A 27413-nucleotide genomic window follows, 5' to 3' on the forward strand; every position below is an offset into this window, starting at 1 on the left:
TATATGATCAATATATGAGTATCTGGGACATCTCCAAAAATCAATGGGTCTAGTCGCAGCTGATGCCCATCTCTTTAACAATAGCTTGTGTGGACTGCAGAAGAGACCTCTGGCCTTATGTGGAAAGAAATGATTTTGTCAACAATTTTGCGGATTTGTTCAGGAAAAGGAAGAAGAGTGCCAAAAGACCCAGCTAGAGGTAAAGTCAAACTTTTAACAGATACAGATGCCAAGGATAAAAGTTATGGCATATCACCATAGACAACTTACCTTCTCTATGGTTGGGTTCTCTCATTTATACAATTTTGGATATTAACAGTACCTACCATATCAGACTTTTGCAAACTTTAAAGGAGGTGATGACTTTAAAGAAAGCCTAAGCCTGACAAGGGTCAGCATGCAGTATCTGTTAACTGATATAATTATGGCTGTTCTCTCCCTTCATTTCCTGTTCAAAATATACTATAGATCTCTATTCACTTGTTTAATAAATACCTTTTACATGCATACTTTGGGCCAGATATAGTGCTTGCAACTAGGAGCATGGTGGTCCCAAAATAAACCCTGCCCTCTAGTACCTCAAGGTATAGCTAGGAAAGCAGACAACTACATAGATAACAATGATCCAACATGGAAATCACAGAAAAGGGTGTCCTCCTGTCTGGTAAAGTATTATCCAAAAGCTGACCACAGCTCAGTCTTAGGGGACCAGAAATAACTCTTCAGATATAGTGAAGTCCAAGCTAAGCTAAAAAGTGAGTAAGAATGCTTTTAGAGAGAGGGGGGTTATATGGTTTTAGGGAAGTGAAAGTGTGTGATGTGGGTAGATTCTAGAAAGCATGTCTATCCAGAGGGCTGGGTGTGGACAGAGTGGCTGAGAGGTGAGTCTGGAAAGCATCCAGGAGTCCTAGAAGCTCATTCAGGAGCTTATGTCTCTATTATTGAAAGGAGTTAAGTGGGAGAGTGCTGTAAAGTCTGGATCAGGAATAATGTTCAGAAAGTATGTGGAAGATTCTCTTATTGGAGCTGAGGAGGGAGAACTAATCCTTGAGGCAAAAACAAAATACTAACAAACAAAAACACCTGTTAAGTGGCAATTCTAGTAACTTTGGAGAGAGGCGGTTGGGATTACATCTGGATGGTGGCAGGAGAAAGAGGAAAACAGAAATATTTCTGAGATAATTGCGAGTTCACAGTAGGAATGAATGAACAGGAATGCATTGTTATGGGAGGGGAGGAACTGAGAGGCATGGAGGATTCCTCCTGTGTTTCCAGCTGGGGTGAACTATGGGGCTGTCACCCAAATGTGGGACACAGGAGAAAGCTAAGGGCTAGAGGGGATATCATGATGTGCCTGGCATTCAAGACACCTGCTGGCCATGTACATGAGCATGAGCCACAGACGTGTGGGTAGGTGAGTCTAGAACCCCCAGATGTGGGATGTCCTGCTGACAGAGTTAATCCTCAAATTTCTAGCCTGATATTTGAATGCCCTATGAAAATAGCTGCAATCACCACTGACCAGATGGAATGCAGGCGAATGGATTGTAGAATTCTAAAACTTGAGAGCTCTTAGACTCTGGCCACCACGTGGCCCAGAAAAGAGCTCATTAACCTAAGGGCAAACAGACCCTGACTAGCAGAGCTGGGCCCAGGAGTTAAAATCAGGCCTGTTGGATCCTCACCAAGGCTCTTGGTTTTTGAGATCTATAAGGTTCAGCCTCCCAACAATCTCTTCCTTGTGGGATATAAGCCACCTTATCCTATTTTAAGAAATCTTTTCAAAAGAAAGAAAAGAAAAAAATACAACATGAAAATCATCTCAATCAATATGTCCAGCCAACTCCTTGCTAAAGAATCATAATATTCTATGGTTTCTTCGCTCTCTTCTATATTAAAAAGAGTTATCATCCCTGTACTGACACATAGTAAGTGTTCAATATAGAGAATACCTTGAATGACCTTGAAAAATCCTATTCCTCAAAATCCAAGAAAGTAGGCCTCACCCTCTCACTCAGATCTCTACCTTGGATTGGATAAAGGTCCTAATGAAGCTAGGCTTAAGGAATGGATCCAGCAGGCATAATTTCCATCTCCACATACATATCAACATGTGGCTCACTCAGTAATGTTGGCCCATCTTACCTTCTTCACCCATTGGATACTTGCTGCCAATTTCTATAACATAGTCCACCCATCTGATTGGTCACTCAACAAATGACAGAACAATTGAATATCACGGAGCCACCAAGCCAAAAGCACAGTGATTTCTGAAAAAAAAAAAAAAAAAGATATTTAGTAACTTAGAGATGACAGGGCTTGATAAGATGATCCACTACTTTACACAGGGGATACATAGTTGCAGAAGACAGGCTTTTCTCTTGGAAGATAACAGATCAGATGTGCAAAGAAAGATATAACCCAGTTATTACAAAGGTAGGGAAACTTGTCATGGTTTTTGAAATAACAAAATGGTGTGATTAGTCATCTGTGCATCTGGTACTTTGATGACAAATTGGTCAAGCATTCACCATTGAAACAAAGTGGATTTCTCCTGTGTTGCTCTAGCACCGACAATAAACCTGCGTGTGAACATATGAAGTCTTGAGACAATTTCTAATAGAAACAATGTTCTGAGTTCAAGCCAGGCCTTCCTTTATGAAGTGGGAAGCAGTGTTCTGGAGATGCCCGATCTTTGAGGAACAATAAACTCAAGGACAAACCATTCTATGGTGGTTGTGACAGGCGATGTCATCCTCATTCCAGGAGACTAGAGCATTGGGCTGAAAGCACTGCAGTATTCATCGGGGTTATGTTTTGCCTCACTACACAGTACTCTGGGTTTTCTGTGCCGGGCTGTTCTGCCTGGATCTGGTCTGATTCATCTTCAAATCTACTAAAGTGTCTAACACATTCCCTAGCCAGAGCAGCTGTTCATATATTTGTTGAATGAATGAAAAGAAGTACATGAAGTATCTAAACAGCTGTTGTCTTTAAAAATGGGGGCACTGAACCAAGAAAGGTGTCGGCTGGCGTAGCTTCTCTGACAAGAAAACAAAGGAATACTTGAATGCCCTTCATCTCTAGAGCTTCTACCTTCTAGGACCAACTCACATCTGCATGGGGAGCATCAACAGCAACTTTCATTGACTTCATTTATCATGCTTTTTTTTTCTCCAAATCTACTTTTCCCTCTTCATTTTGCTTCCATCCAATGGTTCCTCAACTTCGTCCAAAATAAGCAATATACACCCTTCTTATTGAAGGACAGTAGATGAATTGTAAACCTACTAAGAGTTATCCTTAGCACCATGTTTCTGATAACTATACCAAGAAGAACAAAAAATATATATATATATTTTTTTTCTATGCTGTTGCCAAGATGTCAAGTGCATAGCAGCACTGAGATTATTTATAGACACACATGGAGTCACAGAGGAAAACCACCTGGAGCCATTCACTCAACAACAGCTAATAGATGGTGAAAGGGTCCTACTTGGCAACTATATTGCTTGTATCCAGTCCTCAAATAATAAAACATGCCTGTAATCCTAATGGCTGGGGAGGCTAAGGCAGGAGGATAGGAAGTTCAAAGCCAGCCTCGGCAACTTTATGAGGCCCTAAGAACTCAGTGAGACCCTGTCTCTTAAAAAAATATATTTTTTAAAAAGAGTTGGGGAATGTAGCTTAGTGGTTAAGCACTGCTGGGTTCAATCCCCAATACCAAAACCAAAACCAAAATAACCCCATCAATAAACCACACACTCAGATATTCATAACCCTGTGTAGACTCCAGGTAAATCTGAGCTGATCCTGGGTAACCAACAAAATATAGCAAAGGTGGTATTGTATGGGCCTCAGGTGAGGGTCAAAGAATCACAGCTTCAAACTAAAGAGAACCATCCTTGTGCCCTCAGATCTGAAGGTATTTGCCTTGATAGGTTTACATTCGTTTGGACCCATCACCCTTTCTACCTTCCAGTTTCTCCCTTTCCAAATGGAAGCGGCTATCTATTTTATGTCTGCCTACTATTATATCAGAGAAGCACATAATTTCTCTGGTTTCACAAGTTCACAGTTGCAGGGAAATTTTGCATCAGGATAAATTGTACCGAGTCTCTCACCTGTACTGATTCAGATGACATTTAGATGAGTCTTTGGACTTTAATGTTGAAGTTGAAACAAGATAAGATTTTCAGAGCTATTGGCATGAAATAAATACATTTTATTTGCAAAATGGCATGGGTTTCGGACTGAATATTTGTGACCCTGAAATTACACATGTTGAGGTTTACATAAGGCCAGGGAGGTGGGGCTCCCATGATAATCCCATCATAGCATTCATAAGGAAGCTAGAGAATGAGCATGTTCTACTCTTCCTGCTCCCTCTCACTCTTGTCTCTCTCCATCTATCACTTTCTCTCTGCTTTGGAAGGATAATGAGAAGATGAGAAGATGACCACCTGCAAACAAGGAAGGAGACCCCCGACTCCAAGAATCAAATCTGCTGACACCTTCCTCTTAGACTTCTCAACCTTCAGAACTATGAGAAATAAATATGTCTTGTTCAAGCTCCTCAGCCCTTGGTATTATGTCATCACAGTCTGAACTGATTCCTACAGAGACCCTATGGCCTGCCTTGTGCTCTTTGAAGGCTTGCTCTTGGAGAAGCCAGCAGGCATCTGTGGAGTCTGAATGCTCTGAACCATCATACCGTGAACAATCATACCCAGCCAGCCAAATGCTGCTCACCTTCTTCTGCTTCAGCCAGAAGGTGAGTAAAGGTGCCATCTTGGACATTGTACCTCTTCAAACCTTCCAATAGCTCCCATCATCTAATTACCAGGCATGAGAGAAATCTTAGGAAGAACCATCTAAATGAATTCACAAAACTCCCAGAACTATAGGGGATAGGTATAAATTGTTGTTATAAACCACTTCAGTTTGGAGTGTCATGTTAGTCATCAGTAGGTAACCAGAATGCTATAAACAGAGATGAAAAAGGCACTTTCCAGGGGCCTCTGCAATACAACCACCCTGAGTATCAAAAGTCCCATTTCACCCAAACTTAAAGGGATGTAATTCTTGCTGAAGGTATTCAGCCAATAGCCCCTAAAGAAGACTTCAGGGCCTATGTTTCTGCTGTTTTCCTTCTCCAGACTACAATCTGTCAACGATGCAGCTCTATCTATCGTCAGCATGTTTTTAAAAGTTCTCAAAATGGATAAAAAGTGAATTGGACTCCCCACTTTGTCTTGCATTCTTTACCTCCCTGAAAAACGCTTTCTATGAAACTTCTTTCGCCAAAGCCTGAAGAACCAATGAAAAGCTTCAGAAGTAAAAGCAAAAAAGAAAAAAAAAAAAAAAGATGATGACAAGGATGAATCATCTGTGAATTCTCATCACTGCAAGCTTCTGCAAAAGAGGAGCTGTGAAAATTTCATGTACAACAAGAAGACCTTGTGTCTTAGATAGAAAACGATAAATTCAAGCATTCTAAGTTGTTCTTTGGGCCTTGGGGAGAGTTGATGGGTCTGAGAGGGCTCTGCGGGTTGGCGGTACATCTTCTCTCCATATAGGCCTTCTAAGTTGGGACGTTCACTTTCCCTCATCTCCCCCGCATCTCATGAACCCCTGGGAACTGGAACCATGAGTTCCCTCCTGAGCCGAGACGCCACAGTCCAGACTTGCTGCATCTGCCTCCTGGCTACTCTCAGGATCTCCCCACTTAGTTTTTCCAGGCTTGCAAACCATTACAGCCCTGGGGTAAAAAACTCTCTGTCTCTCTCTCTCTCTCTCTCTCTCTCTCTCTCTCTCTATATATATATATATATATATATATATATATATATATATATATATATTTTTTTTTTTTTTTTTTTTTTAGAGACAGGGTCTTGGTGAGCTGCTTAGGGCCTAGCTATGTTTCTGAAGCTGGCTTTGAACTCTCAGTCCTCCTGCCTCACCCTCCCAAGCCACCAGCATAACAGATGTGTGCCACCATGTCTGACCATATCTTTCTCTTTGTGAACAAAATAAAACAAATGTTGTGGCTTATAGATCAACATGTATGGGTCCTCTTTGAGAATGTGGGCTCAGCCAAGCCAGGTGTATATCAGAATAATTGTCAACAACCCCCCAAATAAATAAATAACATAATATTATATTATATATACATATGTATATATGTTCATATGTGTGTGTGTGTGTGTGTGTATGTATGTGTGTGTGTGTGTATGCATATATTACCGGTGGTGGGGTTGGAAAATAGTCCCCTTCCATTTACTTCAAGAGTGCATGCTATAGGATCCTCAGGCTTATGTGTGAATGTTCTGTGAGCTCAACCCATTATAGGTACAACAGGGATCAAAAGCTACAAGGTTGACACCTCCATTTTACAGACAGAAAAACTGAGGCTAAGTGATAAATGTCCAATCGCATAGGGCAAGAAAGTAGCATAGCGGGTGGAGTTAGCTCATTAAGACATCCACTCCTTTCTACAAGTTATAAAGATGAGACCCACTTCCCAGGGTAAATCATGCCCATCCCTCTGGGATGTGGCCAAAGATAATTTCTACTTTTTGGCATAATGACACAACAGGGAATTGAGATATTTTGAAACGGAGCTGATTAAAACAAACCATGATTAAATATTCATATTTTGCTATTGTATAATCAAGTGAAAAGCTAGGTGTTTGAAACATTTATTAGGTACAGAAATGGAGCAGTAGCCTTACATTTTCCTACCTTCTAGAAAGATCACGTTGCTTTGCTGATGTAGCTCTGTGCTTTTCTTGCTCTGTAAGCAGAAGGGGGTTGTAAGTATTCAACAGACCCCAAGTGCCTACAGATGAGACCTTTGTTTGGGGGTTTTCACATGTTCCTGACATCATCAAAGTGATGGTGAAATCAATTAATAATCACCACTGGGTGTTTTTCTTTCCTATTATCACTGAAGTTCTGAAACCATATGGCGAAGCATAGTTTGTAGGATAGGTTTGTAGATTCTGATTTTTTTTTTTTAAATGGAAGAAGCAGATAGCTATAAAGTGTGAGAGAACAGCAGCACTTAAAATGCAGGCTTTGCCTCTTTTAAGCTAATTTGACTTTGGGCAAGCAAGAACTTTCTGTGCCTCAGTTTCCTCTCTATGAAACTTAGATCATTAACCATTTTGGAAGGTTATTATGAAGAATAGTGATAATAAATTAAACACCTCCCTTAATATAAACAGTCAAAAATCAATAACTATCATTATAAAAAGATAGACATTGCAATTTTACAATGGTACAAGATTCAAAGTTGAATCTTCCATTGTATGTCTGCTATTGATAAAGCCTTGTGGTATGCATGAAAGTATTTGTATAAAGCCAAAGACTGGAATATTTGCACACATTGATATGCAGTCACAAAACATGTAATTCATATTCATCTCTAAGCATTTTCCATACTATTCTTTTGCAATATGAAGAAATTGAGTCTCAGAGAAGCTCAGGGAGCCCTCGAAGCACTCTGGCTCAGCTAAGATCTCTGCTCCCACTGTGTGGTTGAGGACTGCCAGCGGCCCATAGCTCAAACTTCCTTGCAAAATCTCCAAGACCTTCTACTCTGTGCCTGGATGGGGGTGATGCCCAACGTCTAATTACAAGAAAACATCCATAAAGAGTTCCTGGGCTTCAAATGGATTTGACACAGCGGCCCTTTAAATGAAACTCAACACGATTATCTTATTTCTCTTTAGCAGTTTTGCTAAGTAAGCCATGGCTTTTGAGGTACCTAATACAAAGTGACAACTTTTGCCATTTTCCAAACGCCCCATGGAAGGGCGTAGAGAGAGTCCATTGTCACCATGGTAATTACTGCACAATACCTGACGGCCAATGGACAATCAGGAGGTTCAGGCAGCCGCTGAATCCGGCATTGTCCTGGCCTGATAAAAAGATTAGAAGCCCTGAAAAGCGGGGGAGCAAGATCTCACAGCTCTTTCCCTGGGCCCTGAAAGGCCCATTGTGCTACCACCATAAATTCTGGGTTCCCCGGGCACTTGACAACTAAAGCCAGGGATAATAGAATTCTTGTGTCCAACAAAACAGTCCTTGTCCAATGCCAGTCTTATCAGCCGCATTTACAAATGTCTTTCATTGTACCCAAATAATTCCCTATTAGAAGGGCTATTGGGAGCAGAACTAAATAAATATTCACAGCCTTTGTAATATCTTTGGGAAATGAATAAACAAACAGTCATCTAGCATATGAGCAAACCTCCTGCTACTCGCTAGACATTTTATCCCCATTTCTTACCCAAATTATAGAGTTTCACTTTCTCTTTAACATATTGACAATTCTCATACCGGAAACTCCAGTTCTATCTCTATATACCTGGTATATTGTCCTGATGCTTTTGCATGCATTTTTGAAAATTAAATTCCCCAACAGCACTGGGAGGGGCTTGATTTATTCCATTCCCACCTCCCCCAAGAGGAGGAAAGCAGGTGTCCAAGAAGTAAAGAACTTGCCCAAGGTAGCCAAGCAATTGGGAATTCCAACCTGGATTCCCTGGCTCCAAAGGCCTGGCCCTTCTCACTCTCCCAATGTGATTTTTCTACCAAATGAAAAAAAGTGAAATAAAAATGCAAATACGTGGGGGATCATCTAAGCACATCCACTATAAAAACCTGCATATACACACACACAGCCTATTTATATTGTTCAACAACCTGAAAACACCTAGAATAAAACAAAAATCCGAAGTCATTATCTAGGAGAGTGTATTTCATTTTCATTCTAAAATGCTAGCAATTTTGCTCTTTTACGTTCATCCTATGGAGATGGCAAACAAACAAAATTAATAACATCAAGCCTCAAAAAAGTCTGAAAGCTATCCATGGGGTTGACTGGTCATGCTTTAAAAAGAATTGCTGGATTGCAAAGCAACCAGTGGGCACATGATCGCATGTGCTCTAGAACCACATTTACCTCTGTTCTGTGTTTTATTTTATTTTGCTTACTTGCCTCTTGGTTCTGATTGAAAATAATGCACATGGCAAAACAGACACACTGTCTTGTTGACAAAAGTCATCAACTAGAAGGAAAAGAATTTATATTTTAAAAACGACCATTAAAGCCCCAAATGGTTTCCTGTGAGGTCCAGCAATGACCATACTAATTAACACAGCTTATGCATGTCTCTCAGGTCTGCCCCAGCCTTACCTACTCACCTGACCTCCTCCCCAGTAAGCCCTGCAGTTGGCTGACCCTGGCAGGTCCTGCATCTAAGTGCCTCTCTGCACACACTGCTCCCTGGGCTGTTCTCTTCCATTCTAGTTACTTAGGTGGGACTTCCCTTCACTTCCTCGGAGGGCTCCATATTGGATTCCCTTAATGTACTCTATTGCTTTTGATTTTCCCATGGGTAGAGCTCTTTGCATAATGGATACCTGCCTCCATTCAACTCTGCATCTAAGGAAACTGTGAGGTATGTGAGGACTGAAATAACATCTTATATTTATCTCTGTTGGCCCAGGTCAGTACACTGCTAGCCCTCTACAGGGCAGGCTTTTGGAGTAGTCAATGAGTGATAATAGTTACACAAACAGATATAACAAAACTATTATATATATATATATATATATATATATATATATATATATATATATATAAATTTTCTAAAATATATAGAAAAGTTAAGTAATTTCCTAATATATACATATATAAAAAGAGCTATTGACCTTTTATCTTCTTGTTCTCAGATGGCAGGTCTAATTTGTGATGTGTTTCCATGGACTATGATGCTGTACTCGCTTGACTCAAATTAGTCAGCCTTGATAAATGCAATGAGATTCTATTTGGTTTGTTTTCAAAGATAGTTAAAAATCAGTAAGTAGGCTATCATTTTGCAATCAGCTATTAACAAGAAAAATCAGGGAAACCAACAGGTGTTTTCTGACTAGAATAACATGCATGTATTTGTGCAAGCATTGAGTTTGGAAAGGTGTTATCCATATTTTCCAAATATACAATATGCTACATGGCAAGTGAAGCATTTTATCATCTTTGGACATTTAAGGCATGATTGGAATCTCATGCACATGATGTGCACATCTACCTGCTCAGGAGTTGAGTGGTATCAGACACTACTTAATCCAAACAGGAAATGACTATTCCTGACATTTAGTAGAAGCTTGTAAGATATCAGATGCAAGGCTAAGCAATTTCATATAATATATAATTTAATATTGTAAAAATATTTGAAGTCAAGTTCTTTGATATTTTCTTATTTCATAACTAAGAAGATGAGGCACAACAAGGATGAGTGAAGTTAGCCACAATAACAAAGCCACTAACCCACAAGGCGGGATTCTGACACAGGCTGGTTGAATCTCTAACAATGCATCCAACTTCTATATTCAACTGCATTCTTCAGATATAAACTAGGGCACTCATTTAGGGAAGTAGTCCACTGAGTTAAAAAAATGACTAAGAACTATATCCCTTTACAGTGCTACCACACCATCCAAAGAAAGCCATTGTCAAAGAAGAACCTGCAAAGTAATGAAGGGCCACAAAAATTTTTACCACAACCAAGAACAGTATTTCTAATTTGTTCACATCTAGGCAACTTCCAGTCAAGTAATCAAAATATCTGCAAACTTCTCTGGAGGAGGCAAATCTCAATATTCACAAACTTAGAGAAGCACATACACTCACACTGCAGTTTTAACTGTGTGTCCAAATTACTTACAACTCCCTTCTTAATGTAAGAAGAAGGGTAAGGTGCACCATCCATAGATTTATGGTATAGCAGGTGAGAGCTTCTTCTGGGGTCATTATGCTCAAATAGAAATAAAACACGGTTTGTCAAAATTAAGTGGGACTTTCCTTTTGAAATGTAAAGTTACTTTTAAAAAAAAATGTTATTTTGTTATTTACCTATTGCGAAACATTCTGAAGATACAAGCTGTGAAAACTGGAAATTATCTATGAATTTCACAAAGCCAAAAAGTGTGTACGTTTGCTTGCTTACTGTGTATTAAGTAGACAAAAGTGCAAACTAAATGCTGTAGGAAAACTTTGGAACAAATGAATAAGGAAAGGAGGAGGAGAATCCTGGCACATGATCTCACCTGGGCACACGTGCGACTGCAGGGCTGCACTGAATGGGAACTTATAATTTTCCTTAGACACAGATTTGAATTTGGCCACAGAGAGGCTGACATGAGCCAGGGAGAGAGTCCAGTGGGCGCTCTGCCTCCTCATCACACCTCATTAAGTACACTGGACTCATTCAGGGTCCATGGGAGAAGAAGGCCATTAAAATGTTTCAGTTTTAGTTTGCTGCACTTTATTGGTGAAATAACATTCTTCGCTGGTATGCACAAATTTTGATGATATTAAGGATGTTGGGAAAATCACCTGCCCATATCAAGAACCCAATTCTCTCACAGCAAGTTTTATCTAGGCTGGTCCCCCACGATTTACCTCTGAGGCATGTACACACACACATGCATAAAACCTCAAAGGACCATTTGACTTTGTCTTTTTATTTCCCTCTCTCCCTTTATCCTTTTCTTTTCATCTTTTTGTTTAATTCCTTGAGTAGTTAAAATTTATGTCCATGTCTACTAATTTGATTAGTAAAAATAAAGAACAAGGAGGAAAAAAAATAAAACATTGTCCGCCATTGTGTGGAGTTGGATCATCTTATCAGAATGGGTTTGGATCACTCTGAGCAATCTTGTTCTTACATGAAGAGATGTGCTCAGATCAGAGGCTCAGAGGCTTGACCAGGTCCTCTGCGGCAAGATGCACTTATTAATCCTTTTGCACACAGCTTCAGCCAAGAAAATGAGGCTGGATTTTGATACGAATTCTCTTTGTGCTTTCTTGTCTTTGATATTTGCAGCTGTCTGATACAGATAGATACAGATATAACATCTCTTTGTGTATTTGTATACACACAACACACACACAAATACTACCCGCAAGTTGATCACTCATTTCTGGAAATATTTAAGCCACTTTCCTGATCCAGTAAATTATGATATTCATTTGGCTCTGGGTACCAGGGTAGATTTGGTGAACCTTAAGTTTCTTTCCTACTTTAAGATTACAGAATTTTGTAATGGAAATAATCAATTCCCCTAGGAAAAGGCATCCCACTTCCCACCACCAGGGTTCTAATTTCATCTTTGGAAATATTGAGCCAGGGGCTTGTGCATCTCTGTCATCAACACAAGTTTGTGACTTCATGATCCAAACTTGATGTCATGATGATGGCCATCTTTAAGGTCTCTGCAGAAGACCTTGGGGACCAGCTGTGATGGTGCAGGGTGGTATCTTTAGCTTCTGCTGTGACATGCAGACAGTCATCTTTCTGAGTCCCTGACAAGATGACACCCTCAGAGAAAGCCTATAGGATCCTATCTAGCCAAAGCAAGCAGGCCTGTCACCCAACAAGCAGAGATAGTTTGAAGAGTTAGAGATCCACCCCCTGCTGAGGGAACTCTTGATTCCAGTAGAATAGTTTTCATTGGGGGCTCCATGACTTATCAGTTCTGTCACTTGAGACTCAGGCTACCATGCTGCCAAATGGGAACCACAACACCACAAAGCTGTGGTGAAGCAAGAGTCAGTGTATGTAAATGACACTATTGTTTCTGGTACAAAGTTATGATTCACTAATATCAGTCAACATCATTGTCAAAGATATCAATTTTTTTTTCTGTTACAAAAGTTCAGTGTAAAGAATTTAGTGCAAGATCTGATACAATAGGGACCCACTAAATTGCTATATTTATTATTGGTATTAAATCACTATTGTCAAGACATAGGGAGCTCTGATGTCAATTCTCTTTCAATCCAGATCTCAGCTGCAAATCTCATTGATTTGCAGCAATTCCCCCCAAAAAATCTCTCTGAACAAAGAGAAGGCACTCTCGGGCTCGGAATGCATTCAGTTGCACTGCTTCCCTTTAATTACGTCTATTTCTGGGGTGACCCCATATTTATGACAAGAGGAACTGGTTGGGCATCAATGAGAGGAATACAACTTTCCTTCAAAAATATTTAAGAGAAGTAGATGAGTCAAAGGAAAACACTATGTAAATAATAATTAGAAGAAGTCCCCGATACCGTGAAGACACACCTGAGTGACTGAAGGGGTGAGAACACCCATCCATTGCTCTGCACTTACTTTGAAGATTGGCGGACCAAACTCCCAGTGGGAGATGAGTGAAGGGTAGAGCCCATGGGATCTCAGCAGCCACAGATGCCCCCTCCCTTCTGCATCCCAGCATCTCTTCAGAGCAGCCTGCTGAGCATCCCATGTCAAGTCAGGCATATGAAGGGACTTCAATGAATGACGGTGGAACTCTCCCAAGGACAGAGGAGGAAATGCAAGGAGAGACAAATGCCAATCCTGATGTCGTGACAGAGGCGGGAACAGAGTCTAATCATTCCAGAAAACTAGGTCTTCACATAGAAGAAACTAGGTTGAAGATTCTCTGGGCCAGGAATTTACTTGTACCTCCCCTATAATTTGTGTCATGCATTTACACATACCCTTTTTTATTCCAAAGGGGATTTCAGACTTCCCTCAAAGATGCATAAGATGGAGAAAAATGTAATACCATTTTATATAGTAAAAAGGTACAAAGGAGAAATTGCAGCATGGATAGAATAATGTGTAAAAGTTCCAATTGCAAAGCTTGGCTTGTAAGTAATTTAGTTAGTCATTTAGTTGCAAGGGCTGTGGCATACGAAACGGGGAGGACACACATGGAGGCAAATGGCCACAGTGCCTGAGAAGACAAACTGGTCCCCAGTCAGGTCACAGCCACTGGAGACACTGATGCCAGCATGCTCTGCATCCCATGGATGACCTTGCATCCGGTAAAGGGCATCATCCTGAAAGTCACAACAATGAAAGCAGAATCACTGGGCAGCACAGAACTGCCACACTGGCAGGTGAAGACACAGAGCCTCCCACCCTCAGGTGAGGGGCGCAGAGAGGGAGGATGCGTCACAGCACCCTCCGCCAGGAGAGCCTGTGAGCCACCATCCTCCACAGGCTGCTATGTGCTTGCTATAAACCATGGGCCTGCTTTTGCCACCTGTGGTGTCAAAGCACCAGAAGTCCCCTTCGGTCTGCCTCTTCTATTTTGAACAATAACCAAGCCCCTCCTGATTGTCCATATTGTCAACTTTATGCGCACACAACACACACACACACACACACACACACACACACACACACACACTTTATGGAGTATCATATCTGTCAATCATCCATCCTGTCAACAGATGTTTCTTGAGTGTCTATTATGTGCCAGACCAAGTCAAAAAGTAAGGAGCCAAACAAATAGAGCTGCTCCTCCTACAGAGCTTTCTTCCAGCAAGTCAATAGCAAGGAACTGGATAGTGATGAATGACAGAAAAAAAATAAAAGGTTAATAAAAGAGAGCAGATCACAGTTCTTTCTTTAGCATCCCTTTAAGCCAGCACAAACCTGCCCAGCACAGAGCTCAGTCACACTCTGTGTTTACAACAGTCCTTCTCAGCCCCTGGGGCCTTCAATCCTTGACCACATTGTTTTGAGGAAACATATCGCCAACCATTTGCCTGCCACCCAGATCCCTGCAAGGTTACAAACAGCAAAAACTCTGTCGCTTGCACCATATATAGCTCCTACTACACCCACTGCATAATTATCTGCATCTGATGCAAAAGGATAAACACAGAGATCCAGACTTGAGGTTTGAGTGACATCACAAATCACAGGATGCTAAGAGCTAAACAGGTTTAATCCAGGGACTTTGCTGTCCTTGCCAGGGCCTGAGTATTCCTAGGATACTTCAAAGGCTGCTGGAGGAACTGAGGTGAGGTGGGCAGAGCCTTGTGGGACTTCTGGGGACCTCACACCTTTCTTCTTCTTTCTATTTAATTCACCAACGCTCTTCTTTATCTGTTTTGTAGCTGTTAGCATTTTGGGTAAGATCATATTTGCAAAAATCTGCATGAAGTTTATGGAATCAAGAGGGAAAAATAGAAACAATGAATCTATTTGCTAAATGACTCCTTTGGATTTTTATAGAACCTCGGAGTGGATGGGCATGTTCAGATGTGGGCAGATCCACCCAACAGACAATGCCTGGGCGTTGACAGAACACTCACATGAAGTAGGGCAACTGTGTACTTGGAAATGGGGATGGACAAGGGTGTGGAAAAGGGGCCTGTAAAACAGCAGAGGACTGTGTTTCCAAGGGAGGTGAATACCTTCCTAGCCCACTGTGCCCTCCCTGGAATTTTGCCTTCACTGTAGCTCTGACCACTCATTCATTCATTCTCTAAAGCTCTGGCCACTCATTCATTCATTCTGTAAAGCTCTGGCCACTCATTCATTCATTCTCTATAGCTCTGACCACTGATTCATTCATTCTCTATAGCTCTGACCACTCATTCATTCATTCTCTAAAGCTCTGGCCACTCATTCATTCATTCTGTAAAGCTCTGACCACTCATTCATTCATTCTTTCACTTTTTCCAACAATAACATATCAAGTATTTCTAACTGTTAGTGGTTCTGCAAGGATAATCACAGGTCATCTGGGCCATGTTGAGGTGAGGCAGAGGAAGAGAGGAGGAAGGGAAAGAGAGGAAGAAAAGGAGGAGGGCATCTGAAAAGTAAAGCAGTCTTGTAAGTGAGGGTCCTGAAATGTCCCGCCTTCTCTGTCTTCACAAGGGGGTGGTGTCTTACCCAGAGCAAATATTGAGCCACAGAGGAGGCAGGTGGGTACAAAGAATGAAGAGAGCTCCTGAAAGAAGACAGAACTAAAGAAAAGTCAAGAAGACCCTAACGACATGATTGGATCTCTGAGACCGTCTATTTTTAGTGGCCTGAGCAGACTGTCTCATGCGACCTTGTCAAATTATGATGCAAAGAGAGTCCATGAACGTTCTCCCAGCTTCTCCTGGGAGTCAGCTCATCCTCAGATCCCCTTCCTCAGACTCATGGCTAAAACCCGATAACCTCATTAAAGGACTGATCCTAACAGGTATGACCCCAAAGCAAGCACATGGATTGACACCAATAATTATCTGTCTTCTTCCTTGTTTGTCACAGAGATTTTTAAATATTAGGTTCACTTTTCCTAAGCAGGTCTAATTTTTCATCACGTGTGTTGTTTTGCATTCCAGCTAAAATGCTACCCATTCCCAGCAATGAGGAAAGATGCTTGCATCCAAAGCCATCTTAATTATTTAAATTATTTTTAAAGATTAAAAAAAAAAAGAACAGAAAGGAATTGCGATACTGACTAATTCTAGGCTTCCCCGTGCATGTTACCAGAACTCTTTTGTCATTGGAGAAATAAAGCATTACAGCTGTGACAGTCTGGCTCAAAACAAAGTAACAAACTTGATGTCAAGGGGCCCCTTGGTTTCTCGATTCTTTTAATAATCTCATTCTTTTGACCCCGATTGCAAACAAGAATTATATCCTTATTTTCCCATTAAAAAAAAATCAGAACTTCCTTGTTGCAATAGGAAATGTTTAAGTAAAAATGAAGGTCACTCTGCATGGAATCACAGGCCTTCCCCAAGGTTGCAATTTCACTGATTAGAAAGCAATGTGGAAAAATTTCTCTGTGCTGTTCTGCCATGGTTCATCATGAAATAAACTCTCTACTGCAATGACACTAATGTAAAAATATTCCTAAGTTGCATCCTGAAAGGAAAGAGAAAAATAAAGATGCTTTATGAGTCAGAGTATGTAAACTGCGGGTGAAGTTTTCTTTTCTGTCTTTCTCTTCAATGTTTAAAACATGATCTGGCCTAGAAATAAATATGTAATGTCACCAAATCTCATCCTGCAACCCAGAGTTCTGCAGTGTAGATCCCTGAGCTGGCCACATCCAAACTGAAGGAGCTTTCTGATATATCAACAACCTCCTCCAATTTCTTGAACAGTCAGGAAAACCTACCCACCTAGAGCTGCCAAAAGGACTAGCCAATTTCTTCCAAAATAGAAACAGGAAAATAGTTTACAATGCTAAATGACTGAATCATCAAAGTGTCAAATTAAATATTGATACCAACAATTGGAGTCTAAAATACTCGCTGGTGTCAGGAGAATACAAGAAGGGAGGTCAGCAACTACCAAATTGATAGTGGGAGCATGAGAAGGATATTCCTGAAAGCCTCCACATTTTATTTGGTGCTCTGATCCAATGCCAGCCGACCATCTATGGTGCCGCTAGAACGGTGCGGGGGCTGAGCACCACAATGCTGAGCAAGTTTGGAGCCTGGCCCCTAATGAGCTTGCTCTGAATCTAATGGTGACTTCACTTATTTCAAACCTGGATAGAATTACCCAGGACAACACTTGAGGTTCGCCTCAGCTCAAGATAAATTAGCCAGTAACAGGGGAACAAAGCCAACTGGCGTAACAGATCGGGGTGGACAAGTTCAAGTCCACGCCCTGCCCCTGTGTGTCTATGCACAAATCCCTTTACCACTCAGAGCCTCAATTTCCCCATCTAAACAATCAGGGGGTGAGCAGAGATGATGTCTTAGAAAGCTGGAAGCTCCCTTATTCTATGGTGCAACAGACTGGGCAAGGGACTTAATTCCACAAGTTCCTTTCTTCATCTGGAAAGGGTCCTCTCTGATGCCTAACACAGGTTGCTCTGATGATTAAAGGAGGTAAAGCACACAAGGCACTTAGCCCACCCAAACACACAGCAGATGCTCAATAGACCGTGCCCAAATTAAAAGAAGTCAATAAGGATACTATTATGGGTTGGAAACCCCTGCCAAGATGGAATCCTGCTCACTTTTCTAATTCCTAGCACCTGCCATAGATCAGGCACATAGGAGGTGCTCAGTAAACAGATAATTGTTAACTGATGAACTCTTACTGATTAGAAGCTTTGATTGTCAATTCGGCACACAGGATTCATTTCAAATGGGGAAGGGGATCGGTTCTTCAAGTTTATAAACGCAGCTCATTTAGAGAGGAGATTTTTCAAAATGCAAGGTAGGTGAGATGGTGGTGAAAAGGTCAGACACACTGGGATGTGCTGACAAAGCCAACCTCCCACCTGCTCGTGAGATCAGCAGAGGCCAGAGCCAAAGGCATGAGTCACCACCCGGCAATGCTGAGGCAGGGGACCAGTCCCAGGCCTGTGCTGGCCTCTTGTAACTGTCCCCATCGAGCTCTTCATTCATTGAACAAGCGGTCCAAAAGGTCCTTTGAGTAATTCTGGTGCCCTTTGGCAGAAGAGAGGCAAACAAAGCTGACACCAAAAGCAGACAATGTTGAGAACCGGAGCTCAAGACCAAGCGCTACCAGCGGAAAACGAAAGGAGGTCAAGGCGGGAGACCAGCAAGCCCATTAACTATTCGGTACAAAACCACAGGACCCTTCCCAGAGCAAAGTCCCAACATAGCAACAGAAAAGATCAGCATCCACGTGTGCACCTGCACACGTGTGTAGAGGCTTGGGCACATGCACACAAGTACACACACTCTCGAGATGCAGAAATCACTCTGAAGTGACAGAGACCACTCTGAATCCCCATGAGAAACCCATTTTGATCCATTTATTATGATGAGCGAGGGGTTACACGGTGGCTCTCTGTAACTAGGTCAGACACCAATTGGTAGTCAACTCCACAGACCCAGGAAGATTTAATGAGGAGGAGATCAGACAAAGACAGAAGATGGAAATCGTGCCCCGAGCGCGTGTCCCCAGACTCTGCAATCTGGCAAGGGGACCCCGTCCACACCGTTTCTCTCACAGATAGACCAGAACAAACTTTGCGAAACTCCTGAGATGAGGATCCACAGTCCCGGCCAAGCCATTGAGCAAGGCTCTGGCAAGTAGCAACCAGGCTGCAAGAAAACCAGGCCCTGAATCAAATGACAAGGGGGACCTGAGCAGAAAGTCCAGGCAGAGCAAAAGCGCACTGAGCCGCAGCTGTAATGGCACGGGTGGGACATTAAAAAAAAAGAGAGAGAGAAAAAAAAAGGGCACTGCCAACCTAAAGCTTGTGTCTACAAAAGCCAGCCCCCTTTGCCAGGATCTATGTGCCACTATCCCCAGCCCTCCTCTGTGCTGGGCAGTGTAACTGGCACCTGCATTCAGGCCAGCAGATGGAGAGGCCAGGCCCGACCAATCCAGCGCCTACTCACTCTACCATCAGGAAGGTCACCGAGCAGCAGTTGGCCACCTAGGGTCTTCCTTGCCATAATCCAGCCACGGCAATGCCATCGCCAATAGGACCCTTCTTTTCTTCCATCTCAGGACACTTCCTATGGGGACATGGAGGGCCACGGTGCTGTGAGATGGGCTCAGCCTAGCTTTGTTCTGGACAGCCCAGCCTGAGAGGCGGCAATTCCCTGGCACCGCTGGCAGCCTTGTGAATGAGCCACTGTCGTGAGACACACACTCACTGCTAATGAGTCCCACACAGACACAAGCAAGAGAGGCAAATGCAGTGGCTGCCGCAGATGAGGCAGAGTTTAGGCAGACACAGGGGAGGGGCAGGGCCACAGCACTCGCTCTGCCCACCCTGGCAGACGGACCCCAGCCCAATGTCTCCAAGCGCCCCAGCACCAGCAGCAAAGACCTGGAAATACCTGTCTTCCTTGAACTCATGGCACCTGCTCTCCCCTCCTAGCCCAGTTAAGAAGAAAATAGCACCAAAACTTTAAATAGCCACTCCTACCCAGTAGTATTCTCATTTCATTGTTTTAAGGACCATTTAAACAAACAAACAAAATGGCAAAGCACTGATTATTAGAGCAAGTACACTTAGCAACCAACGTAATACCTAAACAGTGAGGGAAATGAAAAGAGTGAGTGAATTTGCTTTAGCACTTGGCAGCATAAATTCATTTTACAGGATTCCATTGTAGACGTTGACGATGTGAAAGTCATCTCTGGGGCAAGTTGCCTGGATTCGAATCTTTTCTCATCCAGTTGGATAGCTTTAGACCAGTTATCATCTTTTCACTTATAAAATGGATATTAAAATGGTCCCCCTAGCAAAGGGTTCTAGCAAAATTGAAAGACGTTAACTCCCACAATGTGCTCGGCACATAGCTTCATAAAGGTCGCCTTTTGATCACGGTCAATGTCATTAGTATGATTTATGTTGGCCAACTGAACCAGTCTTGGAGTTTACATGTTCAGGTTTCCATGCTACATTCTTTGTGTATAACACGGTTATCGAAAATCCAATGATATATAAGGCAAATCAATTTCACTGGCTGAAAACTCAGAAAATTTAGAGAAAAGAAGACACCAAATCTCCCAGACCTCCATCTATCAGCTTTTCCTGCTTTCTCCCCCAAAGATCCAGAACAGAGAGAACTGCAGATGTCCAATTTATGTTTTAATTTTGAAAAATATTGCATGAAATATTGCTTATGCTGATATCTGCACTTCCTGGTGCTCTCATAAATTGTACACCTGCTGCCAAAGACTCTGTCACTCATCCCACCGGAGCCCTGGCCCTGGGAGCCGGCGAAATCCTCCTCTTTGTCGGGAGGTGCTTCTGCCACTGCAGTGTGCAAGTCACTGGGCACCTCATTAAGTGCACAGTCTGCTCCTGCAGGTCTGGGCGAGGGGCTGAGGTCCTGCTCATCTGATAAGTGCTCAGGTGGTGCTAAGGATGCTGCTGGTCCATGGACAGTTCCAGGATGCACTTGGAGGAGTGAGACCTTGGAAGAGGCTGATGCTTGGGACACGGGGGGGGGGGGGGGGGGTGTGAACACCTGAGTTACATTTTTCAGTGTCTCTTTGATGTTGGGATTGTTTTCAGACAAGTTGAAAATTCTTTCATTTTTTAAGGAAATGCTGTTGGTAATCTAAGGCAAGTCCTTGGACCCAGAGACAGAGAACATTTGTTGTTTTGTTTTGTTCTAAATCAAACAAATAGAATAAAGCAAATATCCACTGAGGCCTGATGACTGCCCTTTGGGGAGTTCATTTAAGTTTCTATTTCCCTTGTTCCTTCTCCTGGCTGAAGAAGCAGAAGTAGGAGTACCCCAGAGCAAGAGGCTGGACATTGGTTAGCATTGAAAAACCCCTAAGGTTCCAAAGGAATAATTACTGATAAGAGCAATAAAACAGAGTCATTTTAAAATACTTGAATTAACTGTCTTTTACTATCCTTTAATAAAATTCCAGAAGAACAAGAGCTCAGAATTTTGGACTTAAGAACGTGGGATTTAGATGAAGACTCCATCACTTGCTAGCTGTGTTACCTCTGGCAAGTGGCTTAGCATCTCTGAACCTTATATTTTTCTATCTGGATTGGGCCCTAATAGTGCCTGCCTTGCAAGGACTCTTGCTATGAGATAACTCATAAATGTGTGCATAGACCATGTGAATGATTACTTCCCAGAGTCAAAAATATATATATATATAAAGAACAACAAAAAAGGTACCTCCAAAAGTTGAACATTTGTAAGAACAATGCCTTAGAGATATCTGGCTTTCTATTTCCAAGTCCAGGCTTTTTCTCAGATTGTTTGCATGTGTGTATATACGATAAACCGATAAACCAAATGTATTTAACAGAAAGAAAGAGAACAATGTGAATAACAATAAAATTTTCATAATAGTATTTCTCCTTATAAATACTTGCTAATTATTGTATATTGTCAACATTACTAAGGAAGCATTAAACCATCTTCCGTCCTTGGGTGGAAGAAACAGCTAATTGTTTGAATTGAAATGCATGTGCTTTCAAAAAGAAGGAAGCAATTCCCAAACACACACACACACACACACACACACACACACACACACGTTCTCCTCCTTCCTCAAATCTCACACACTCTCCGGCACATAGCACTGAGTCCTACACATGGTAGCTCAGGGCAAATATTAGCAGCTGATTTCACAGAAGGAAAATCATGTGTGGCTGATAATCTGCTCATCACTCCACCGGGTGGGGCTGTGCTTTGCCAGCCTCGCCTGCCAGTCAGATTAGAATACAGACAGAGAAAACAGGGTGGAAAGCTATTTCACTTCCACCATTGTATGGGACAGACTATCTGACAGGATTCCTTGTTACTGACAGAGACATAGAAACTCAGGCAGGGGATTAGAGGAATCCACACGTGACAGTGGCTTCTCACTTGATACTGTCCCAAAGCCCTTCCCTACTCTCCATGTGGGGAGGGCCGGCTCTCATCAAATCCTCCTTATGGGACCATCTGTGTCCCTGCCCATGTCATCAGGCCCCTGGGCTCCCACCCAAGCATTATTGCAAACTGTCCTCTTCTGCACACTATAGCTGAAGGCTGTGGGCCACTGCAAAGAAACCTTCTTTCATTAGGGATTTCTCTGTCTACACAGGATTTATGATGATCCTTTGGCAAGGACCTCTGAATCACTGGCTTTCACAGGACAGCCAAAAGAGTATTTCAGGAGAATCTACCTCTAACAAGCCACACAGCCCTGGAGATTTATTTCCTCGGGTGAAACGGGCACAGCCTGATGCATCCAGAATGCAGCCCTGCACGGGGTGCTGTGGCACAGCCAATGAAGGGGACGGAGCATTGGCTGTACCAACTGTCGCCCAAGTCGCCACAGGACCCTAGGAAGTCAGTCAACCTCTGTGACAGACCTCACGTCACCCGTAAGCTAGAAATGACATGAGAATACCTCCCTCCTGGAGATGTCCCGAAGGTTAAATTGTTGAATGGAATGAAGTAGCTGGTGGAACCCCCACCTTATTTATGGGTGGGGACTCTTATTTTTGATGAAGGATGTGTAACAAGAAAGCAGCAGCTTTGACTGACAGCCTAGTGCTTCACCTTTGGGAGGGGCTGTGAGTGGCAAAGTGACAGGTGCCCCTGTGCCTTGAGAGTTTGCCAGGGAGAATCAAGCCCCTTGAGGTACAGCAATTTTTTTTTCTGCAACAGGAGCACAAATCCTGCCTCCCCACTCCATCACTTGTTAAACTCAAATTTCGTTTGTACCAATTCTAGACAATTTTCTGTGATTTAGCTCCCACCAGCCAAACCCCTCTTCCAATTCCTGCATCTCAGCTTGAAAAGCATGGCTGTGTTACCTTTTTTTATTTATTTTTTATCTTCACGGGGTGAGCTGACAAACTCAAAAGGAGCCCCCTCCCAGGCTGGGGATGTGGCTCAAGCGGTGGCGCGCTCGCCTGGCATGCGTGGGGCCCGGGTTCGATCCTCAGCACCACATACAAACAAAGATGTTGTGTCCGCCGAGAACTAAAAAATAAATATTAAAAAATTCTCTCTCTCTCTCCCTCTCTCTCTCTCTTTCTCTCTCACTCTCTCTTTAAAAAAAAAAAAAAAAAAAAGGAGCCCCCTCCCATCCCTAGGCTCCTCAGAGCTGCTCCTCTACCTGCAGCAGCTGTCAATCATGCCCCTTGATGGTTTGCAGGCTGGGAAGATGGAGAATGGGTAGAAAAAAGACAGAGACAAGAATACCTCCCCCAAGTCAGTGGGAGCGCACAGTATTTCCAACCCTACAGACACTGCAAGGTAGTGTCTGTCAATAGAATTTTTCTAGGGGCAACTGAGACTTAAGAAAGTCTGACTCCCCAAGAGTCATCTAGAGAGTAACAGGGGTAAGATGGGAACCCAGATTAGCCTGACTGCACATCCCTTATACTATCCACAGCACTGTGTTATCTCAAGACAGGTAGGGGGAGACTCTTGTTGGCTTTCACTGCCCAGCAAATCACAAAATAGTCAAGATCTCAGCAGGCCTAAATTCTGGCTCTACCATTCAAACATATGAACACCTGAAACCACCTAAACTCTCTAAATCTGAGAAAAATGGCTATAAACATTTTTATACATGATTACACATGGATTAAATAAGATCTTGGAGCAAAGATATGCCACAATGTAGAAGCTCGTTACATGCATAGTTCCTTTTCTTAGCTGCAGAGAAAAAAAAAAAAAAATATATATATATATATATATATATTTACACATATATACACACATATACATATATATATATATATATATGCTCATTTCCTTACTGAGGTACATGTGGCAGAAAAGCGAAAATTTAATATAAAGAAAATAATTAAAACAATGGAAATGAGTGTATGCCTAGTTTAATCATAAAAGTAGTACTCTAATGCAAAACACACACTGGCAATAGAGAAAAGAGAATGATAAAATTAACCAGTGCTCCATCTCACCCACACAGTATCCTAACAGGTTCCTTACAGTGGAGACAATGAGAAAAGAAAATTATGAGGCCCCTGAAAAGGATGTATGTAGATTTTTCCAATCAACACACTATGCTTAGAGCAGGAAATCCTTTTAAATTTAATATTAAGTCATTACACTGCGTTGAAACTCCGCAATATCAAGTTGCACAGATATTGGAGGGGAGCAGAGATTTAAGATCTCAGAGGCTGTTCGGTTCCGCTGCAGCATCTTACGGCTTCACCTCAAAGACAAAGCAGGCCCTTCTCAAATAGTTTCCCTTCAATTTGCGTTAGCCAGAAATGCGTCTGTACCTTCCCTGCGTGCCTTCATTCAGAGGTAGAAACACAGAGAGGTTTAGTTTAAATGTTTCTGAAGCAGAAAGAGGCAGTTTGGTGGATGCTTGGATTCTTGGACTATAATCACTTCCAGAAAAGCCAATGATGGCATCATCTCTTCCCTTTGCTGGAGAGAGATTCCATATATTTTGACAAATAGAAAAATGCAAGGAATCCCCCTGACACTGCGAGTGAAATGTTGAGAATGTCGTCTGTGATGTTGTTGTCCACAGACTTTGCACTTTCTGGTCCTCACTCTGCTCTTTTCCATGTGTAGAAAAACAGTTCACAGTTCCCTGAGTGAATAAATGCACATGTATTCACTGAGCTCAAAACCTGCCTTCCCCTTGGGATGTGATACCTGAGTGTCCCTAGTGGCATCAGGCATGTTTGATATACCAGTGATGACAGGATGTCATCAGGAGGAGCATCAGAGAAAAACAGGAGCTTGGCTTTGTGTCATACCATCTGCCGGATAGAGGCATAGACAGCGCAGCCTCTCCCCTCCAAATAGAGATGAAACTATTCCCCCACCCAGCCACGCTGAGAGTAATGATTTTTTTCCCCCAGAACCTTCCAGAAACTTTATAGGATGACATACACTCCATCTCAAGCTCTAAAGAATTCTAATGCAACAGAGATTTTGATGAATAAGTCATCAAACATTGATCAGGTGCTGCTGGAAGCTAACTTTGCATAGAAATCAGGGAGCATGGAAGCAATAGAGGTACCTAGGGTTGGTTCCTGGAGTCAGCAGACCAGACTGATTCCACATCCTTATTTCCAAAGGAAGAAAACTAAGAGAACAAAGATGAACTAATGCCATCTGGGGAATTTTGGGTAGAGGCTAAATTGGAACCCAGGTCTTTTTGTCTGCCTGAATTTAAGTGGTACGGTGGTGATACAGAGGGTTTTGTCTCCAAGTTTAACAGCAATGTCAAAATGAATTCCAACTTGGATGGGAAAAGTGACAAAACCCCCATCTCATGTGATTCCAAGACTAGGAGTGATCTGAGTCACAGGAAATTAGCAAAGCAGTCAACTTCATGAATTTTGACAGAGCCTTTCATGTGCAGACACATTGTGGAATTCACTCACGAAACAACGATTAATGAGAATGTACTATACACCAGGTGTGGGGATATAACAGCACATGTAATGGATCTCTGAATGCAGTTTGCAGCATAGATCGTGATTTGTAAGAGGTGACAAGTGGGAGGGAACACCTGACGCAGAATTGGCGGTCAGGAAGAGTATCTCTAACATGTCTATTTAAGGCAGAAATACTTGAAGGAAGAAAAAACTGGCCATGGGGGAGAAAATTGTATCTTTTCCTATCATGGTTTGCTTTAGATTTTATCACAAAGAAAAGAAGGATGAGCTTTTTCTCAAGATGTGTGTGTGTGTGGGGGGAGGGCTTCAAGTGTCAAACTCAGGACCTGCTAGGAAAACACTCTATCACTGAGGCACACCCTACACCCCAACAAAGTTTCTAAAAAGCATTTGGGAATCATGTGTGTGTGTGCATGCTTTCACTTTATTTCTTGTAATGGAATCTTACACTGTGTGCATACTCATGTGCATCTGTGTGTGCATGAGTGTGTACATGTTTGTATGTGTGTGCATGCATGCACACATGTATATTTTCCAATCCACGTTCTGCTGTGAGTCTCCCAGACTCTGATGAGGCTTAGTTGCTTACGTTCTTTAACATGGACTGACAATAACACGTCTTCCACAGCCTGGATCTTCCCTACCTTTCGTGATTCAAAGAGCGCTCCGCACTGCAGAGTTGGTGCCCCCGTCACACCAGATGAATTTCATTCCTTGAACACGTCAGGTATGTTTATGCGTCTGTCCTTTGCACAGCCTATGCTCCTGAAGGTCTTGAAATGACCTTTCCTTGCCCACTGGGCAAATTAAGTCTCCGTCCTTAAAAATCCATCTCTTTTCTCTAGCTTTCTCTGCCTGCTTCATCGGGTGGAATAAATCGATCACTCTCCTGGAAACCTCTCTTTCCTTCAAATAATTCTCACCTCACATTGCATGATACAACTTTCACGTTTCATTTATCCATCCTTTTTTTCCTAATTACCCAAGAATGTGTCCTTACTGTCTAAATTTTAGAAAATTAAATTGATAAATGAGAAAACAAACATTTCCTTTCATTGCTTTTTCTTTTTGCTATTTTTTTAAAACACAATGGAGGTTTTCCTTCTATTGTACCTGACTTAATATATAACCTGAACGTTTTTACACACCAACACTAAACCGTCTTGGGGAACCCTGCCTCTAATGGTTGCATAATTGCTTGTCAGAATGTATAACAAACCATATAAACCATTCAACCTCCTACTATTGGGCTACTGGGTAATTTTAAATTTTTCCTATTATAAGTAACAATGGAGCAAACTTAATTGTGCATTAATCTCTGTCTGCACTCCTGCTTATTCTTTTGGAATAGATGTTAAAGAAGGGAAATTGCTAGGTCAAAAGACATGGGGTTTTAAACCTCTATGTACATATTGAAGATTATTTCCAAGAAAAGATGTTTTAATTAATGCATCCACCAGCATTATAATGAAATACCCATTACAATCCATTGCTCATCACAAGAGCAATAACAGATTTTTTTTTAAGGATAAAGTACATTTCTCAAATTCCTGTTTCTTTGATTCTACTAGTAACATAGTGGAATTCTTCAAGTGAGTATGTTCATGTAAGTGTATGGGAAATATATTTGTTATTTCAATCTTTTCCTTAAAATTTTAATTTATCCATTAAAACTGCAAGCTCTGAAAATTATTATAGGAAGCTAATGACAGTCCGTAAATGAGCCATTGAGTGCATCTGCTCTCTGC

At 42.0% G+C, this 27413-nt stretch overlaps 1 protein-coding gene across 2 annotated transcripts in view; it reads right to left on the reverse strand.

The window, feature by feature from the left end:
- Window positions 1-27413, reverse strand: part of CDH11 (cadherin 11) — a 152541-nt gene that overhangs the window by 89725 nt on the left and 35403 nt on the right. The window contains exon 2 of one of the 2 annotated variants that reach the window (XM_081275508.1): window positions 2146-2270. The exons of the other annotated variant lie outside the window; for it this stretch is intronic. The gene's annotated coding sequence lies outside the window, so the exon portion shown is untranslated. The remainder of the gene's footprint in view (window positions 1-2145; window positions 2271-27413) is intronic. 2 annotated transcript variants of the gene reach the window in all.

This window comes from Spermophilus citellus (assembly GCF_964194105.1).
Source record: "Spermophilus citellus genome assembly, chromosome: 18".
Taxonomy (NCBI): Eukaryota; Metazoa; Chordata; class Mammalia; order Rodentia; family Sciuridae; genus Spermophilus; species Spermophilus citellus.